Genomic DNA, 17,069 nt, shown 5'->3' on the forward strand with positions numbered 1-17,069 from the left:
CCCTTGGGCCTGCCCCGCAATGATGGTAAAGCTGGCACAAAAAAGGCCTTATACCCTTCCAAAAAAAGGTTACAGCCCACCTCCCATGTTTCTTGTAAACAGATGATCGAAAATTGCTTAATGTAGGTCACCCAGTTTACATCAGACATTTTGGCCGCAAGACCAGCAATATTCCAAGAGACAACAAGACATCCTGCATTGTGCCCACCGGGTTATCTGAGTTTATAAATTCACCTGTAGCCACAGTGTCCTGAGCCGCAGGTGCCACCCGTCAATCACATAGCTCATTTTTTCCCCCTTTTTTTTGACCCACCCTTGCCCACTACCCTTCCCCACCCTCTCACCCTCAAGTCCCTAAGGGGGGAGCACCCCTCTATACCTTGCTGCCACTGTAGTGGCAGCACAGTGAAGTGGAAAGCATGGAGGCAACCCCTACCTGCTTCCAAAGTAAGATCTTCAATTCGTCAGAGAGGAAAAGCGAAAAAGAAAAAAAAAAAAAAAGGATAGAGAGGAAAGTATAAAGATTTATGTGTGGATACATTAAAGATTACGAAAAAGTTCATCCCAATGCGGCCCTTTGTACATTCATTTACTGCTTCAAATTCGAGTAGTAAAGCTCAAAGATTCAAGGATGTATCCTGCTGTAGACATTTCAATTGCCTCTTTCAATTGTAAATTTTTCTAGAGCCTGAACCGCCTCTTCTTGTTCAGTAAAGAAGAATGACTGACCATTTCTAATCACCTTGAGGCGGGCGGGCTCTTGTAAATAAACCGTACAACCTATAGCTTTAAAAGAGTCAATCAACTTACGGAGCTCCCAGCGTCGGTCCATTGTGCCCTTGCTCAAGTCCGAGCGCACAAAAAAAGTAATGTTATCAATAGTAACCGGGCTGTTAGATTTGGCTTTGAGAGACACTGCTTGTCTCAGCAGGAAGTTTCCAAAGTAAATCAGAAACGGTCTAGGGAATTTATTATCTTTGTTCTTTTGAAAAAGAGGCAATCTGTTTACTCGCTGCAGTTGGGAGTTCCAGTCCCAGTCTGATAAATCGCCGAAAGCCTTTTGAAATAAGTTCACAACATAGGATCTGGGGTCAGCCCCCTCAGCACCCTCGGGAATCCCAAAAAGTCTAAGGTTATGTCTGCGTGCCCTGTTCTCCATGTCCTCCACCTTGGCTTCCAATTTAGATATACGTATTGAGATCTGGTTAGTGATTCGGATCGAGTTGCGCCTTCTTCCACTTCCACTACTCGCTGTTTTAGATCTTCCATCTCCTGCGTGACCCCTCCAAGCTTTTGGCACACTTCACTCATGAATGCCTGCAGTTTAGTGTTGTCCTCTCTTAGCTGCAAGAAATTTTGTTGGCCTTCTTGTCTTTGTGCCAAGAGAGTCTGCATAATTAAATCAGTGGAGGAGTTGTTTACATGGTCTCCTGTTTTTTCCTGCAACATTGATTGAGCCTGTAAGGGAATGCTGTGGACCGAGATTGAGGCCAGCATGCAGGCAGGGGGAGAACTGCGGCCTACATTTACCTTCTCCTTATCGGTGTTTAATAATCCCAATAGACAATTATCAGTTCCTCTTTCCGTTGGCGTTGAGCTTAGCCTTGAGCTGGTTGAGTCTATTTGTAAACTAATGGAGATACTGGTTGCTAAATTGCTGGTCGAGTCCACAAAGAGAGTTGGGGCAAGAGTGCTAAGCTGTGTTACCGTAGCTGTGTCTAAATCGCTAGGCCCAGGATTCGTCAGCAGGGTTGGCGAATTATTGCGTTCACGTTTACTAGTGCTAGCGTTCTTGGATTCTCCAGTCTAGAAGATGTTTTTTCATCCCTTGAGTGCAAATCTTCATCAGGGCTTGTTCCAGATAGCCTCAAGGCCATGCTCTTTACCCCCCCCCTTGGCTTGGATCCATTTTCTCAGCGGGTTGTCATCAACATTAGCCTTTCGCACCGTTTTGGATGCAGAGGGATCTTTGGTCAATGATTTGCGGACAGTTGTCTTCAATTTGCTTTTGGCTTTCAATTGTGCTTTTCTGGAGCCAATTAGTTTACTAGCATTAGGTCTGTTATATGAAGTTTCTGTGTCACTTTCGTCCTCATCAGGCATCTCTTCATAGTCAGGGTTAGAGCTCTCCTCTACTATCTCTGTTACGTCGGTCAGTAAGCACTCCGTTACATTATTTCCCGATAGGGTATTGCCGAGTTGTTTCTCTGCTACTGATCCGACTGTAATTGAGTCTGCTATCATCTGAGTTGCTTGTACTGCATCAGTGTGACCAATAGCGTCAACTCTAGTGTTTGTGAGGACGTGAATCTCTACCGGTACAGTAATTAAATAATCGTCCTTGTTTACATTCCCTTCGTTAGCCTCCCTGTCTAGCATTATATCGCTTCCACTCTCTCTTGTACGACCTATCATGTGGACAGGTTCATCCTCTGTGTGGAGCTCGGCTTTATCCATGTCTTTTAAAACCTCTTTGACTATATTAGCTGCGTCTAGATTGGCTACCCCATTTTGATCAGTCAAGGGACTGCAACGTCTGATTCCTTATTAACTGATCCTTCTGATTCACCTGGAGAAAGTAAACTAGAATGATTCAAAGTCTCATCACAGCTGGCCGATAGATCAGTGTTATTGCCAGCGCCTATGTCAAGCACGGCCGGGCGATGTATTTGTTTAGCAGCCGGGATGATTGCTCCTTTAACTCCAGCTCCCGTAACCGCCTTGACTTTCGTGTTTGCTACAGACTCCCCCATTGTCAGTTTTAGATTGCAAGCAGACGCCGTACCTGAAGCGTCTGGTTTTCCCGTCTTTCCAGTCTTTCCAGGCCAAGTGGAGCGGGTATTCTGCTTCGATGCCATCAATCCAGTAGTGAGCCTCGACTCTGTTATCGAACACAACGTCCGGTCTTCGTCCGACCCTGCACACAGCTGAGCAGAGAGCAAGTCGAGACCCGCCCTGCTGACCGCCCCCCTGAACGCCCAACCTCGAAGCAGACAGGTCCTTCTGAGTCTCCAAACCGGCAGGATCTTTCTGCTCAAACGGCAGACGAGTTGCAGCATCAACGCCGATTAGGGTAAGTGACAGCTTTTGTAGAAATAACAGGATTTTTCAGTTTTGAAGATTTAGAGCTTTTCCTCCCTCAACGTCTTGGCATCTGCTCGTCTTGGGGTTTAGTATTTCACCTCTCTAAGTTTCTCCCGTGACAGACTTTGCGCGAGGCAGACTTCAGGTTTCTGTGTTACTTTCCTCTTGATTATTCCAGCTTCAAGAACTTGAAGCGCTACACAAACGCTTTTCCTCACAGTGTCGTAGCGGTAGAGGAGCTACTCCATGCTGCCTCCTTCACCTGGTGGCATCAACCCGCCATCTTGACTCCGGATCTGGCAATGCCAATGCTCCTTTTTGCCCAAACAGCTCACCCACATTGCTACTACCACCAGATGAACTCGGTGAGATGGTAGCATTCAACTCAACCACTCGACGAATATTTTCTAGATGTCCGCACCAGAAGGATACTGCCTGATGAACGAAGCACTCTGAATGTCATAAATGTGCAGGGCAGTGTCTGTATCCATGGCCTAGGAACTAAAAAAGTTGGTACTAGTACTTGTGGTATCACTAAAACTTTAAACTCTACCTTTCCTCCAAAGCTGGTGGCATCCTCCAACACTTATTTCATCTGTGGCATAGCCGCCTACACTTGCCTCCCCCGTAACTGGTCTGGTACCTGCTATTTGGCTTCCTCCTTCCACCAACATATTCTACCCATGGATTTTACCACCTGTTAATGAAGGGCGCTCTGCGCCACTCACGTAGGGGCGTCATATCAGCAGTGGATACAGCAGGCCAGGAAGCCGGGGACTTCTTTAAATGTTTCCTTCCATTCTGGGGCCCCATGGCAAACAGTCGAGCTGTATGAGGACTGACCAGGGTCCTTGAGGCCACTATCACAGTAACAGCTGGTGCCCTCTCCAACATCACTGCAGAGCTACAGATGACCACCTTATAACGCTTGAAAACCGCATGGCCCTTGACGTCATCCTTGCTGATCGTGGTGGTGTGTGTAAATTGATCGGCTCCAGCTGCTGTGTGTACATTCCAGAAAATGCACCTACAGTGCACAATGCCATCCAACGCCTGCATTGCCTTACTTCTGAAATTCATCTGGATGAAGGCAACTGGTCCTTCACAGGCTGGATCTGGGGCCTCCTTTCCCAGTGGGGGTGAAGGGTCCTCATCGTCCTTGCCTTGGGAGTAGCTGCCCTGGTCTCCTGCTGTTTGTGCTTTCAGTGCCTGCCAGTGCTCTGTACAATGTGTGTCCAGACCCTCAAGCCTCCACCCTCTAACATTCATGACACAAAATGAAGATGATACTCCAACAAGAAACAGATGATCTCATGAATATTGACATTTCCTAGAATATTTCCCACTCAATGGCAAAAGGAGGGTCTGAGGAAAAGTGTTCTTTTTGTCGACGTCCATTGTTTTTGCATTGCCATTTCGTGTCAAGCAACCTCACACGACCTACCTGGTCATTTCTGCTGATGCCTGAGAAAATTCTATCTGTCGTGACAAAACCCTGCCTGCCACCTACATTTCTGCCCAAAAACTGTCGCACACCTAACCCCCTGTTCTTTGCAGTTCAACAGAAAGCCATGAGACACTTGCCCTGTGTAAACAAGCTTATTTTCCATCTCCTGCTCCCTGCCTGGTAAACATCCTTGACACCGGGATCAGGTTATCTGGACAATGGTCTGACTGCTGGGCCTTGATCAGGGTGATTGGACAATGTTTTGAACACCAAAGGTTTGATCAGGCTGATTGAACAATGACCTGAATGACCGAGCTTTGATCAAGCTGATTAAACAATGACCTGAGTGCCGAACCTTGACCAGGTCACCAACTACATCGCCTTGATCAGGTTATCAACTGCAAACACTGCCCTGATTGAACAATGAACTAACAGCCAAAAGAGTGGGATGAAAATGTATAAAAGGCTTGTAAGCTGCGGAGTAAAGCAGCAGCCTCCTCTGTCTTGTTTCCAACTAGCTTGGGACTCTGTTCCATAGCCCGGGCTATTTGAATAAATCTTGGTTCCTCCTGCAGACGAAGGCTCCTGTGTCTCCTTTTACTAGTATGAAGGTTATGGAAGACTTGGGCGGTTCCCCCGCCGCCAAAACTCAGTAAGTGGGTTTAACCGGTTCTTCAAAGCTTTTCTTGACTGTGAAGTTTTTATCCCTGGGCTTTCGCTGGATCACTGGTGGTTAGTTGTTTTTTAGCAAGAGTTACTTAACTTGTTACAACCTCTTCTAATTAGGATGTTTGCTCACCTTTGGAGAAAATTAAATTAGGCTGTAGGTTTTCACCCCGCGATAGAAGTTATCATACTTGCTAAAACTATTTTCCAACGAGGACGGGCTTACTGATCCTTTGAGGGAGAAAGTCCTTATTTTGCTATAGTGGTGCTTTGAAGCCTCTAAGCAGCTTGTTTCATTGAGCTCCAGAAGAGTGACTAATGCCTGTTGTACAGCCCAGCGATGAGATCATGTGTACAAGCCTGGTTTATATGTGCACTAATGTTATTAATTATTTTAGCTGGTGCATTCCACCACGGTAGGCCAGCTCTTTCAAAATGTGCAAAAGATCTCCTCCTGCTCTTTTTCACCACTACCTCCAGGCCAGCATCCACACACCATCACTGCTCAAGGCGCTATGTCCTGATGCTCCTGCGTGAGAGTAATACACAAAGGAAAGTTAAAAAAAGATAAGATTTACTTCAAAAGACATTTCTACAAAATGATCCTGAAGGGAGGAAACGCCTGATCGATCATCACTCTACCCCGGTATCACATTTTGATACACAGCTATATGCTATCGTCTCTATGAAACTACCTGGACATCACCGCTTCATGGATGTCTGTTATCCGTCTTAAATTAAACTAGAGTAAAGCAAAGTTCATACCGACCAACAACAGCAAAATCCATGCCTTGAGCGAACAATGACTTTACAAAATACAACAAAATGCACTTGACGCTTTGTCATCCACTTCTCCCCAAAAGACAAGACCGTGGGCTTACACATCATTTCTACCCATGGGCCATTGAACATGTGATTGTCCCAGTACATCCACTTGTGCAACGTTCCAACACTGTCAATTTGCATCATTTACAGAGCCACCCACACTGAAAAAAATGGGACTACCTTGCTGAAAGTCCTTTATTTCTTCTCTCATTCTCGCTTATAGTATAAACATAAAGAAATTAGGGATCTTACAAAGTCAGAAATGAAAACAAGGAAACCAGCCTTCTCATTTTTTATGCCATCTACTACAGGAACAATCGTTTCCTGTATATTGCTCCCACAATCATGACTCACATAAATGACTAACAACCCCTTCACGTCTACCTTTACCTACCTTCTCAGCAGGAGTGTAGCTTTGGGGCTTGAGGTTGGAGTGTTACACCTTCCTAATAAATGCTTTTTCTTGTAATTAGTTGGGTTCAGGTGATTACAATCGGATATGGTGAGGTGTCTATATGATTTCACCAGGAACCTTTCCACACACAAACACAAATGGACACCCTCTCTCCCTCTCTGTTTTAAAAGTCTTAAAAAATGTTGGTTATTTTACAAAATATTCAGTTTTCTCTCCCTTCATACCGGTACCAATCCTCTTTCGCCTCACTTTCCACTGCCTCTTTAGCCTCTCTTATGCGCCCTTCTTGTCGTATAATGTATTTTAAGATTTTAAGAATTGTAAGATTCTCCTTGTGTTTGCTTTCTTCGCCCTAAGTTAGCTGGGTATGGCAAGATGTGGGTCCCTTGCTCCCTTTGCCACTGGATCCAATCTAGCCAGGCTGATGAGGGGTGTTACCCCAAAACCAATCCAGGATGCTTGTTTCCGGTCCAGGGAAGACCTGGCTTGGCAGTTCGAGCTGGCAATGTGTTTTTCCCGTGGCCCTATAATCCAAGAATTGACCTGACATTCTGTTGTTAGCATCGGATCAATTTATAAAAAGGTCCCGCTTTTATGAGCCCAGCACACCGCAGAGCAACTGTTGCCTGTGATACCCAAATTCACAATAAATCACCCATTAGGGCTTCAGAGTCAGCCATTATCAGATCAGTATAACAGAGCTGCCCTCTGTCAACCCCTCACAGAGCACCTGTTGCGTGCGCTACCTAAATTCACACCAAAACACTTGTTACTGTTTCAGAGTCACCCTTCATCAGATCAACATAGCACAGCTGCTCTCTGTCCATCCCTAGTGATTCCTGTGATGGAAACATAAGATATGGAACAGCCTCAAATACAGAAATGGAATATTGCAGCAGTATGGCCCAAGAAAGTAATGCCTAAGATATGAGTCAGAGGCACACACTCATAAACACAAACAAAGGCTCACAGAGGGCAGCATTAGGCCTAAAGATGCAATACCACAGCAACCGTCCAGTTGCATTCATCAGATGAAGCCCATACAATGCCTAATAGTAAGCATCACCATAGATTACACACACAACCTACCGGGCCACCTGGAATACATCAGAATGTGACCTCTAGTTGTTATTTATGGCCTCTTCTATCGAATTGGGATCAGGCATCTCTACACGTATTTTAAGGTCCACTGTACTTGTATTTCCTGCCCAAATGGGCATGAGGTTCTCTTTATTGCACCTGCAGTAGAGTATGAAGCATGCCATGTACTTAATGCAAGTTGAATTCCAGCACGCAGCTGTAAGCAATGTGGCTGCTATTCCCGGCTGTTATTGATTAATTAAACATAAACTGTTCCTTATTGCCAAGCCTCATTGTTCTCCTTTTTGATATTCAAACCTGCTTTTAACAGTTGGCGAGCCAGATAGGAGCTGAAATGTAGATACCCAGACTGCAGCCTGGGGATAAGAGGATCTAGCCACCCGAGCCCACTCTGCGCACATTTCTGAAGAAAATGTGTGGCAGGCACTTCTCTTTACTGCAAGCCTGCCGGCCTGTGGCAGGCTGGATCTGTCCACTGGCAGCTGTTGGAAAGGGTAAGATGCTGCAATTAGCTTTTCTTTCCTAAATAAAACGAACTGCCTAGAGTGGCAAACAGAAGCGGTAAGCGTAAAAATAGATTCACCCAGCACTCATAAATACGAGTGGCCTGGAAGCATTTTATTGTATTAATATTTTTTGTGGACTAGTTACCAAGCCCTCCTGATTAGAGTGGCCTGGAGGTACTCTTTAAGCTTAAAAATAGATTGATCCAGCAATCCTGCTCAGAGTTGCCTGGAGGTACTTTAAGTATAAAAATTGATTCCCCCGGCACTCCTGATCAGAGTGGCCTGGAGTACGTGAGTCTCAATCTCATATTGTTCAGTTAACAACGAGGTTAGGAAGGTCTGTATCTGAAAGACGTGTTGAGAAGAGAAAAAGAAAAACAGAGTAAACCATTATCAATTCGGATCAGGGATAGGGTACCTAGGAGACTAGGCCCAACTCTAGAAGAGCCCAGAGTACGAAAATTGTGAATTTGAGTTAACACCTTCCATGCTCATGACGAACTCAGCTCGTCATGCAGCACAGTGCTCGTGTGCACATGACGAGCTGAGCTCGTCATGACCACACCCGTTTCTATTGCTGTCCAGCACAGCAGGGGAAAATTTCTAGCAGCAATGCGGTTAAGGTAAATATGTAGATATATGCTGTATGAACAAGGTATGAGTATTGCCTGAATGAGAGAAGCCTGTGCTGCAGGAACGCGTTGATATTGTCTGCATCATTGTTGACTGAATGAGAGAAGGCTTCACTGCAGGAACGCATTGATATTGTCAGCATCATCGTTGTCTGAGTCAGGGAAGCCTACCCTTCAGGAGCGTGTTGGTTTTGTCCACATCATTGTTGTCTGAAGGACAGGAGCCAGCGCTGCCGAAGGGCATTCTCATTCTTTGCATTATTGTTGTTGGTGGTCTAGAGGAGTATGCTTCACAGGATCACATTGTTGCCGGGCCTTACTTTTAATTGTTAGCCTAATCAACTGTTTACAATGCCTTGTGCGCTCCTGACTAGCACACCCCACCCTTTGTAGACCACTATTCTTATGTGCCAGTTGCTCACCAAGCCCTCACATGCACTCTTAAAGGACACACCCCTGTTGACATAACAAACACTCTATAAACGGTTGCACTGTTCACCCCGTTCTAAAGAAAACATGTTTTGTGTCTATGTTATTCTTAGGGGGTACTTCGTATGTGATTTCCGCTCAATACACACACCTCACACCTGCGGCTCTGTTGTACTTATTGACTACTTGCTCATCATTTGATTGTTGTGACACTGTTCACCCGCTGAAAACGCACATTTTCTTGTGCGCGTTATTCTTTGGGGAAGTTTCGTATGTGAATTCTGGTCATACGCACACTCGCTGTTCTCTTGTGCGTATCGACTACTTGCTTATCATTTGATTATTGTCTCACTGTGCACCCTGCTGTCAAAACACACATTTTCTTGTGCGCATTATTCTTTGGGAGTGCTTCATATGTAAATTCTGGTCATGCGCACACTTGCTGTTCTTTTGTGTGTATTGACTACATGCTCATCCCGTAATTTGATTGTTGTTACACTGTTCACGCCACTTTCAAAGCACAGACTTTCTTGTGCTTGTGCTATTCTCAGTGGGTTGCTCAATATGTGAATTCAGGTTTAAGAGCACTCTCTGCTCTTGTGTGCAAATTGACTTCATGTTCCAAATTAATTTTCATCACCTGGCCTGCTTTTCCAAGATGTGCACTCTCTTGTGTGCATGTGATTTCTTCAGGTTTGCTTCATGAGTCCTGCTAATTCATGCACTCTCTGTACTTGTGTACACGTTCTCTTGCACTTTTTAAAAATTGTCATCTGGATTGGACATACAATCTCTCCCTTGTGCATGTGCAACAGTCTTTTTCTCTTGGTGACTTTCATTATATCTATCTTACTGTATCATGCACCTCTGAACTCTACTCCTCCCATTTTTTCTCTCATATCCCTCACCTTTCTGTCCTGTCATCAGCCTCTGCCCACTGTTATTACTAATTCAAAGCAAAAAAGGTTTTATTGTCTTTAAAATGTTTATGATTTTATGCATGTAAACATGCTTTTGATTGTCAATGTATTGCTGCAGGTTGAAAAGTGAACTGCCTTTTTCCACACAAGTTTTTAGCTGCTAGCTCCCGACAAAACACGCTTCAGCAGACGTTCCCACTTCAAGCCCTGCCCATTCAGAGCACCAGGGCACCATTAAATGTCCACACCACCACCAGCTAGGGTCAAATGCACTTCCCTCTCATGGCCCCACAAACCACAAAAAATGTGCACTCCTCTGGAGCACATGCAGAAAGCCTTTCCCAATGAAAAGGCAATTTTGGCAACAATGACACTTGCAAACCAAAGAACACACATACCTGTGGCCTAAGAAAGAAACATTCAACCCCAAAATAATTGAGTATACCAAAACACACATAATTACCAAACGTAAAGGACTTAGTAGGGAGACAACAGTTTACCTCTGGACTCTGTTAGAAGAAAGGATAGTAAAGGATGCAGCAGCTCAGCCCACTGTTGAATCTTCAGCACCTCCTTCTCAATACACCAGCATGTGTGTGGTTACCCCTGCAACACCACCCTTGGGGTACTAAAATCCCCTCATAGCAGAAGCAGAGGAACCACCTACTAAAAGGGGATCCCATGCAAGTGGAGTTGCCACAGACATAAGGGGATCCCAATCATCCTCACATCTAACTACTCCACGTGGCCTAGACCTACTGCAGTCCAAGTCCACCTCGCACAGGAAACCAACTCGCAGTGCACCACTGTGGAGCCGTACCTCAGCCTCTCCACGGTAAGAGGAGGCTGGGTGGATATTTGGGCATTTCCTAGCCATCCTAGATAGCGATCCTGCAAGCTTGGACGACAAAGGAAGCTCCAGATTGCCAGGGTCAGAAAGCAAAGTCAGAGCCGCAGTGGGCATAAGAGTAACAGAAGAAGAAGCACCCAGTGGGGGGAGTACAGGAAGGTCTAAAGACAAAGGTAGGCAGATTCAAATGCAAGGATGGAGTTAGGAGCCTCAAGAAGAAGAGGCAAACTACATGTGCCCTGGAAGAGGAAGAGAGAAGTGACGACATGCGCAGAGAGTGAAGGGAGCAGGAATTGGATGATGAAAGGCTACTCGCTAGCCTAGAGTCACCACACAACGAACCACCACCTATGTCTAAATCTCTGAGACATAGGGCAGATGAATAGATCAGGAGGCTAGGTCATCTGATCCTCACTGAATCTCGATTCTCCAAAAATAAGATGCTGGTTGCTCCTTTCTAGAAACAGCAACCAATGGCACGACACAGGCACAGGCACTCTTGAAGGGTAACCATGTCCCAAATGAGATCATTTCACTGACAGAATGCAAAGTCTATGTGAACCCTTTTTTTTAGTTTGCATGCCAATTGGAAAAGGGGAAAAAGTGGGTACGCTAGGCCCTGGACACAGGAAGGGTCTTTTGAGCCAGAAGACATGGCCATGGCAGATGATTGCATTAGGCATGAGGGGAAAACCCAGATTGGAACTTCCTTTACATGCAGCAGTGTGTTGCAAAGTGGGAAAAATATGTCAAGGACAAGACCATCACCCTTTCTGCAGCAAGGCAATTTACCTTGCTGCATTTTTGAAAGGCAGCGAGTCTTCTAAGACCCCCAATGCTGCCCGGTGCAGGGTTACGCCTCTAATTCACCTTGGGCTTGTTACCAAAATAAGGAGGCAAGCGCTGGAAACTGGAAGACAAAAAAAAGGTTTATTTCTCATGAGGAAACCACGTCAACTGAAGACACTGGGATGTCTGAGGGAGGTGTTATGCCAGCAACTCATATGGCTCTTCCTTTTATACAGGTTTGACACAATGCAAGGTTGTCACACAAGCTCAACATTGTTTCATCAACATGGTTACACAAGCTTGGAGTCTCCGCCCCGGGTAGGTTGTCACACAAGCCCAACTGTTATTTTCCTCCCACCCAGGCCAAACAGACAATCTTATCTTGCAGCTGGACCTTGCTTCAGGGTCTAAAACATGTGAGACTGGCCAGATCTAAGAGTCTGTTCTGTTGATAAAAACAGGTCCCATTGTTGGCAAAAACAAGTCTTGCTGTTTGCAGTGCAATAAACCATGTTTGCAAGAGTCTATTTGGTATTTGGAACCTGTTTTGTGTCCAAGGGTTTGCCTGTAAACAGAGATGAGAGGAAAAACGAGTTTGTGGCAGCAAGTGGTGCTTGAGGTTTGTTGTGGCAATAGAGGTTATATCCCCCAGCACACATATCAGGTTTGGTCAAAGGGTCAGATGGATGCTAATAAGGGCAGGGTGAAACAAAGGTGACCAACAGAATACAAAATGGCTACGGTCGCTCAGAATGACTGCAGCTTATGTGCACGTAGGGACTTCCACCAGACAAGATGGCGCAGGTAATGTTCATGATTGTCGTTTTGGTTTTAACAGTCGCCCCTTTGAACATAACTAGCCAGCTTGTCAGTCTACTTCGATCTCCATAATGTCCTGTATCTCTTGGTCATACATTACTCTCATTTTTGTTAGCTGAGTGTCCATAGTCTGAGGGCGCAAGGTACTTATGCAAAGAGAACACAAAAGTGGTACACAGTGTACACCCAAACAACAACCACATATTGCCAATACTGGGACCAAGAGAAACATTGATATTTTCCGACCCCATTCCTTCAAGATGCCCCAAAGCCAAATTCCAATTGTTCAAGTCTCTGATCCTTGATGAATTTCTGAAGAAAGTCTATGGAGATGTTCGATTGCTTCATAGACAGAAGGTGAATTATCAGGAATGTATACACAGCAGCTGGCACCGATGATGCGGCATGCTCCTCCAAGGTCCACTAGTACCACATCTAGGACCATACGATTCTGAAGAGCAACCAGACGGATCGCATGGGGCTCAGCAGTGTTGTTGGTGAGGATGCCAGCTGTGACGTTCAGGGCGTTTTCTACAGCTTGAGACAGATGTCTGATGGCTCAGCTGTTTGCTATCAGACCCCATAGCGAGACGAGCCCTTTTGCTGCATCGAGGAACTGTGATGCGGCAGAGTCTACTTGATCAGTGTCTTTAGAACGCTTTTTTTGATGATGCTCGGCAGGGGCTGTGTAGGTTGGTGGCAAGACAAAGGCGATGTAGCACATGCCCCCCAGTTTCTTGGGAGCCAGGTGTAGGCTGTGGTTCCACAGACAAAGTACATATTGGGTGATGCAACAAGCGCTGGAGGGTTGGCAGTGTTCAAAGCCCTTACAATGCGACAGGTGCTGTGACCCACATTCTTAGTCCCACTGCCTTCAATGCATACAAGGCCAGAGTCGTTCACCACAGATAGGGCCACAGTCAGTGTTGCAGCAGTTCTTTTCTTCAGGTAGGAAAATGTGGCTTCCCTGTCCAATGAGATCAGTAACTCTCCTATGTGCTTGGCATTTTATCACTGCTAACTTTTTCAGGAGGAGGACTGCTTGTGTCAAGGCGGAGACTAAATCTCCCTGCAGTATGATTGTACCGTGTGAAGTCAGGAACCCTCTTTCTTTCCATAAGATCCCAAAATGGTGAAAAAACCCCGAAGGCATACTGGCTGTCGGTGTATATGTTAACTGTCTTGTCAGTCGCTAAGATGCACGCTCATATGAGGGCAATGAGTTCTGCAGCCTGGGCTGAACGTTGGGAATACGGGCTGTTTCCAGAACGGTTCGGGCTGTGGTGACAGCGTATGCAGCTGAGGTGGTGCCGTCGGGGAGTTTGATGCACGAACCATCTACCCATATTTCTCCATCTGGTTCTAGAAAGGCGGTGTCTCTGAGATCTACTCTACTCTTTGTTTGTTCATCTGTTAGTGTCACACAGTCATGTAGTGGAGTCACACTAGGATCATTTTCTGGTAGGGGTAGCAGTGTGGCTGGATTGAGGGTGGTGCATCGCTTTAGGGTAATGTGCGGTGCTAGCAGGGTCAACTCACTCCTGTCAGTCGGGCGCTAGTCAAGTGTTGGGTTTTGGTCTGGTTCAGTAGTGTGTCGACTGCATGAGGTACTAAAACAGTGACTGCATTGGAGAGCACTATTCCTTCGCTCTGGTGTATCGATACTGCTGCAGCTGCCACAGTGCGCAGGCACGCTGGCAGCGCTCTGGCTACTAGATCGAGGGTGGCAGAAAAATATGCACATGGGTGTTGTTTGTGACCAATTGATTGTGTTAGGACAGACAATGCACATCCCTCCCTTTCGTGTGTGTAGAGGAAGAATGGTTTGGAGTAATCTGAGGTTCCTAGGACTGGTGCTGAACAAAGGGCATTGCCTAGTTCTTTAAAGGCTATCTGGCATTCGGGGGTCCTGGGGAGAGGTGAGGGGATGTCTTTAGCTAGGAGGGAGAGAAGGGGTATGACAATGAGGCTAAAGTTGGGTAACCACTGTCGGCAAAATGAGGAGAGACCTATCAATGAGCGGACTTGCTTCTGATCTTTGGGGACAGGGGTGTCTAGAATTGTCTGGATCCTGTCAGGCGTGAGTTTCCTCCCTTCTTTTGATAAAAGGTGACCCAAATAGGTCACTTGTGATTTACAGAACTGCTATTTCTTTCGGGAGACCTTGTGACCATTTTTAGCAAGAAAGTGGAGTAGTTTGATGGTATGGTGTCTGCTGCTAGAAGGATGTTGTCTACATATTGTATTAGCGCCACTCAATCTGGCAATTGTATGGCATCCAACTGTCTTTTAAGCGCCTGGCTATAGATGCTTGGGCTCTCAGTGTACCCCTGAGGTGCTCTACAAAATCTATATGAACGGGAATTTAGGGTAAATCCAAAAAGATTGCGGCTGTCCTTGTGTATGGGTATGGAAAAGAAGGCGTTCTTGAGGTCAATCACAGTGAAGGTGGTGGCAGTGGAGGGGATTAAAGTCAAAATTGCCGTGATGTCGGAAACTACTGGGCATTGTGGCACTATTATTTTGTTACTCGAGCTCGGCGGAGAAGGGTAGGTCAAGCAGCCAGGGCGCAAGTGATCAGAGTCTTGACTTTATGACTCATCCTTGATGTCTCATCCCGCCGACCCCTCATGTGGCAGTTAGTTTTTGACAAATAGGCATAGGACAACTCTCACAGAGGTAATACACACACAAACCCACACATGACACCAGCATGTGGTTGATCACCTTTCATAGGTCCTGATGAATCGCGGGTAACTATTGCCCACTTCGAGAAACATGTCGACCATTTGCACCACTAGCCCTATCTAGGTTCACCTGAACTTACTCGTTGATTCCTAGTGAGCTAGCCCCTTGTTTTTAACTGCAGCTAGGGACCCCCAGAATAAAGTTCATTCCGGTACCCTTAGCTACATTTTAATATCCCTTTCTCACTATCACATACCACCCTGCCCACACACCCACACCTCACCATAAGGCAGTTGGAAAAAGATCACCGCCAAAGAGCCCCTCTTTGAGGTGAGCCCGTCGGGGATTGCACCGCCTCCCCGACGAGGAGCAACCGCCGATGATGAAGCATGACATCCTTCGGGGTGTGTGAGGCAAATCCATCCAACACAATGGATGCCCTTGGGTGTCACATTTACACCTTTGGTCACGCCAGCTAGTCTTTCCCTTAGTCACGCTTAGGAACAGTTCAGGAACCCCCTTGTTGTAACCGTTGATACGGGCACACACTGAGACTGGACCTTCCACTCCCTTGAGTGGTAAACGGTGCCCTTTGATCAAGTGATCTCCTTCCTCCCTTCTTTTGAAAATACTATTATTTTGTTTACCTCCCGCAGGTCAATGATGAAGCGGTAGGCTTTTCCGTCTCTCTCTCCCTGTCTCTTTACAATCGGTAGTTTGGGACTGTTACAAATGTTGCTCACTACTTCCTCTACCACCCCTGCCTCTACCAAAGAGTGTATGATCTCTATCAGTGCTTTCTCACCCTCTGGCGATTTGTACTGCTGTACTTTCGGTAGAGTTGCGTCCTGTCGTATTGTTATGTGTACTGGGTCAATCATCATTCGTCCTACGTCTGAATCAGCCCTAGCCCATAAGTGTGATGGCAAAGGGTCCATTAGGGATGCGTCAGTCTCAGAGATGGAAAACATGTGCTGAAAAGGGTTCTCTCTATGGCGTTGGGAGTTGTCATACAGGATGACACGCACTCCGTCTGGTGAGCATCTGATAGTCGCATGGAAGTGTTTCAAATGGTCGAGACCCATAATGGGGTCTGAGGTGTTAGATGAGAGGAGGAATGTCGTCTCGACGCCATTGCTGTCAAGGCTAAAAGGGATCGGTTGGGACAAAGGGTTGGTGGAGGGCGTACGTCAAATCCTATTGAGGTCACATGTGAGCCAGACAAGGGTGCCCTTGGAATCAGTCGTTTGGATAGTGCACTACGTGTTGCTCCCGTGTCTACCAAAAATGGCGACTTTGTGCCCAGGACCTCAGCGGTAACATAAGGCCCTTGCTGATCAACATAGAGCTTGACTGGATTCCTCCCTTGCCCTTGGCTGTCCTATGCAAAGTCGTACATGTGTTTACTCTTTCTGACCTTTACTCACTTGCTTCACTCATATACCCTCTCCCACGTCCTCTTCCTCTCTGTCTACTTGCTATTTCCTCGCCCCTCTGCCCCTACCAGCTCCTAACAAAGCCGGGCATTGGGATTTCCAGTGTCCATATTCCTTGCAAAATGCACATTTATCTTGTCCTAGGTCTTGGCGTCCTAAGTATGATGTTGATGGATTGTTCCTAGGTGGCTGTACTCTAGGGGTATTCTGCTGGTTTCCTCCCCTATATGTCTCCCTTCCTGTATTCACCCCCTGGAGTTGTGCTATCATTACCCTTTCCTTCGTCCTTCTTTTTCCTTTCTGTAGCCCTGTAATTTTCGTTTCTCTGGTGCTCGTAGTACTGGGCCATTTGGAGAATGGCCGCCGGTTTAGATGTTGCCCAACTACTTTCGCTGGCTTGTAGTTTCTGGGATACATCTGGCAGTAGTCCTTTGACGTAGTTCTGCATGAATAAGTGGTGTC

The sequence above is a fragment of the Lissotriton vulgaris genome, chromosome 5 (assembly GCF_964263255.1).
Source record: "Lissotriton vulgaris chromosome 5, aLisVul1.2, whole genome shotgun sequence".
NCBI classification, from domain to species: domain Eukaryota; kingdom Metazoa; phylum Chordata; class Amphibia; order Caudata; family Salamandridae; genus Lissotriton; species Lissotriton vulgaris.